Genomic DNA, 4,224 nt, shown 5'->3' on the forward strand with positions numbered 1-4,224 from the left:
TATTTATTTACAAATACAGTTTTTTATTCACTAGTATGTGCTGAATTTTGCTTTTATATAATGTATATTTATATATTTTTAATATAGGTCAAATAAATTGTAACTTTGTAACTACTAACATAATAAAGAATACTAAGAAAATATAATATATTGATTTTGTAGCAGATTTAAAAAAATCAAAATATACTTGAGAAAGAAATATTTTTAAAATGTAAGCTTTATTTTAGCAGATTCAATTAAATTTTGTGAAAAATAACCTCAATTCCTTTACATACCAGAATTTTTTGTTATCCAAAAGCTATCCCCTTCAGTTAATCCCAAAATCTTTTTCAAATTTTATTTTCTTTAATTTCTATTACCTAAAATCTTTACATCTATTTATAACATATAAATGACAAATGCATTTCCCTCCATTGAAATTTCAAGAATTACCATTAAAATTAAATACACAATTCCAATGGTCTTTAGAACTTTTTTGCAAATTCAAAATTCATCCTGAGATTAAGATTTTACATAAGGGTTTTTTTTTATTCTGTAAAGAAATTAAATAACAAAATCCAATTTTTACACCAGTGAAAAAATACCAGACACTGCTAAAATTTTTAATCTTGTAGACTACCAATATCTAATTTAAATAAGTTCATTTTTCACATGTTCACATAAAACAAGTTTTGTTATTCATGCATAATCTTGTACATACAATAGAACAGTCACAAATTGAGATAGAAACCAAATTAAAATAAAAAAAAAACACTTATTATTACTTAAATTAATCTAACTCAACAAACTAAACTCAAACACACTAATCACCATGTGCTATCATGTTTAAGTTGTGAGCTACACTGAAAGTAATGAGCGAGAGCGCCAGTTTTGGATGATCTGCACTGTGCCCCCTCCCCACCAACCTGCTATACACTAATGCAAACTCAGATGTATCGGCAAGCTGACCATGTAAGTTGTAAAATGATGCCGCATTTATGTCTTTGAGACTAATAGTTAGGGAGTTATTAAGACAGGATGATATAGACCTTTTCGTTGCGCTACAAATTTCTGTTCTGGTATGTTTCAGTGTGATTTTAAAGACCTTTCACGTCAAAAAAAAATCTGGTAAAAGCCCTTTCTTTAGCCTCAGTTTTGTATGCAATGTGTAGATAAAATGAAAATAAAACACACGAACTGGGAATAACTTAAACATATAAAATTTTAATTATATATTACGCTAAATAGATAGCACCAGTTGTGAAATATTATCTCAATTGTCCACCTTACAAAAATGTAAGTAAAAATTTAAATCTAATATAGCTAATATACCAATAATATAGTTGAACCAATTTTGATAACAATACTAAAATAAGATTTAGTTTTCTCAAAATTTCACTTCTGCAAAACATTTAGTTATAACTCGCAGAACATAATTTAATGGAAAATAACCTTTCTGTGTCCATTTTCATAACACACCAATCTTATCATAACCTTTACCTTACCCCTAAATTTTCTGTTGCTAAATATCACTTCTTACATCAATGTTTCTCACTCCATATCTTCTTGTATCCCTTTTAGTGCTCTCAAGGATTTCATTTCTCTGACTTTATAGTTGTTCATTCTCTACATCACTGGAGAATGTTGGCTTTTTTCCAGTACCTTCTGTTTCCATGAAAAATGATTTAAGCACAAACACATTTTGCAGTCATCTAAATTTACAATTTTTTCCCTTTTAAAAAATCTAACTACCTGAACGTGTAAAACTTTTGAACACTCACACAGTTTGCCATTCCTGCACAGCACTCTCTTTTTCTATTATCATATCTCTTCCAAAAATATTCAGTTTGTTCTCTTTTTTTCTTTTTTTTTGTCTTCAGTCATTTGACTGGTTTGATGCAGCTCTCCAAGATTCCCTATCTAGTGCTAGTCGTTTCATTTCAGTATACCCTCTACATCCTACATCCCTAACAATTTGTTTTACATATTCCAAACGTGGCCTGCCTACACAATTTTTCCCTTCTATCTGTCCTTCCAAAATTAAAGCGACTATTCCAGGATGCCTTAGTATGTGGCCTATAAGTCTGTCTCTTCTTTTAACTATATTTTTCCAAATGCTTCTTTCTTCATCTATTTGCCGCAATACCTCCTCATTTGTCACTTTATCCACCCATCTGATTTTTAACATTCTCCTATAGCACCACATTTCGAAAGCTTCTAACCTTTTCTTCTCAGATACTCCGATTGTCCAAGTTTCACTTCCATATAAAGCGACACTCCAAACATACACTTTCAAAAATCTTTTCCTGACATTTAAATTAATTTTTGATGTAAACAACTTATATTTCTTACTGAAGGCTCGTTTAGCTTGTGCTATTCGGCATTTTATATCGCTCCTGCTTCGTCCATCTTTAGTAATTCTACTTCCCAAATAACAAAATTCTTCTACCTCCATAATCTTTTCTCCTCCTATTTTCACATTCAGTGGTCCATCTTTGTTATTTCTACTACATTTCATTACTTTTGTTTTGTTCTTGTTTATTTTCATGCGATAGTTCTTGCGTAGGACTTCATCTATGCCGTTCATTGTTTCTTCTAAATCCTTTTTATTCTCGGCTAGAATTACTATATCATCAGCAAATCGTAGCATCTTTATCTTTTCACCTTGTACTGTTACTCCGAATCTAAATTGTTCTTTAACATCATTAACTGCTAGTTCCATGTAAAGATTAAAAAGTAACGGAGATAGAGAACATCCTTGTCGGACTCCCTTTCTTATTATGGCTTCTTTCTTATGTTCTTCAATTGCTACTGTTGCTGTTTGGTTCCTGTACATGTTAGCAATTGTTCTTCTATCTCTGTTTGTTCTCTATATTCATTTTATGACTGCAATTTCATCACATCAATCAAAACACTAAGCCAATTTTTTACATTTTCTACTTTTTCTGCTGTTATCATAACATCAGCAAAAGACATTTTAACTTCACTTCACACAATGATGATAAAATAAAATTAAGTTATAAAATCCTTAAAGAGTTAATAAACCTTCTAAAATTTTACTTAATTCTTTTTGCTTAATTATTCACTCCTTTCATTGCAATGCTGAACAATAGATAGAAAACTTCCATCATTACAGATGAAGAGTTCTTACTCTAATCTACGGAGTTCCTTAACCATTTATCTGCATTCTTTCTCAATAATATGATACCAATTTCAATTTAGTCATTTTTTTCTAGTACTTTTTCCTACTCAAAGAATCATAAAATGTTCTCTAAATTATATCAACAACCAACTTTATGTAAAACATTCTTAATTTTTTTCCGCCAGAAAACCAATGGCCAAAATGAAATCCACTGCGTTAGCTAATCTATTTGGCATGAAACCACACACATTGCATTTCCTAACTTCACACAAAATGTATGTAGGAAATGAGACCATTAAATCACACTGTACTTATTAAATTTATAACAAAGGACACACAAAAGAGGTAATATCTTTACATTTGTAGACTTATTAGATGGCAACAATTTAACTTGTCTGTCTTTAAAATTTAATGGGAAATATTAAAAATACACGAAGAAGAAAGTTTATAACAAATTTAAGAACCTACATCCAACATGTACTTCAACAATCTTTTGACAAAAATACTATTTTTAGCAACTGCATTATAATTTTCCTATTTTTTAAAATAATTTTTCCAACTCCTGGTTGTAAAATTCATGACTTTCAGTGATAGCATTATTATTTCACTTACCTGCTCAAGATATATTTATAAATACAAACTACTCTAAAAATTTCCTTTGATAAAAAAATTTTCCAGTTAATAATGGAAAACTACATTAGTAGTCAGTATGAAGTTTTTGAGTTACTAATTTTAATCAAAACAAATGAAATTTTATAAGCTATCACAGATTTACATTTAAAAATTTAAATGGAGTGAAAAAGACAAAAGTGTGCTTTAATTTTATTTTATAAAATTTCCTTTATATTAGATAATATAATGAAGCAAAAATAAATACAATTAATGCAATTTTGTTACGCTGAATAGTTTATTATAATAAAAAATGTATATTCTTAATTAATTATTACCAAATTATTAAAAACCATAACCATCTTTTGAATGATAATACTTATAAATTTGATGTTTTAATTTTATTAATATAATTAAATATTTAGTGAAAGTAATAAACTACATTTAATAATAATAATACAAAATCAGTAATGTATATATAATTAAGCAATTAA

Source organism: Lycorma delicatula, chromosome 10, assembly GCF_047948215.1.
Source record: "Lycorma delicatula isolate Av1 chromosome 10, ASM4794821v1, whole genome shotgun sequence".
NCBI lineage: Eukaryota > Metazoa > Arthropoda > Insecta > Hemiptera > Fulgoridae > Lycorma > Lycorma delicatula.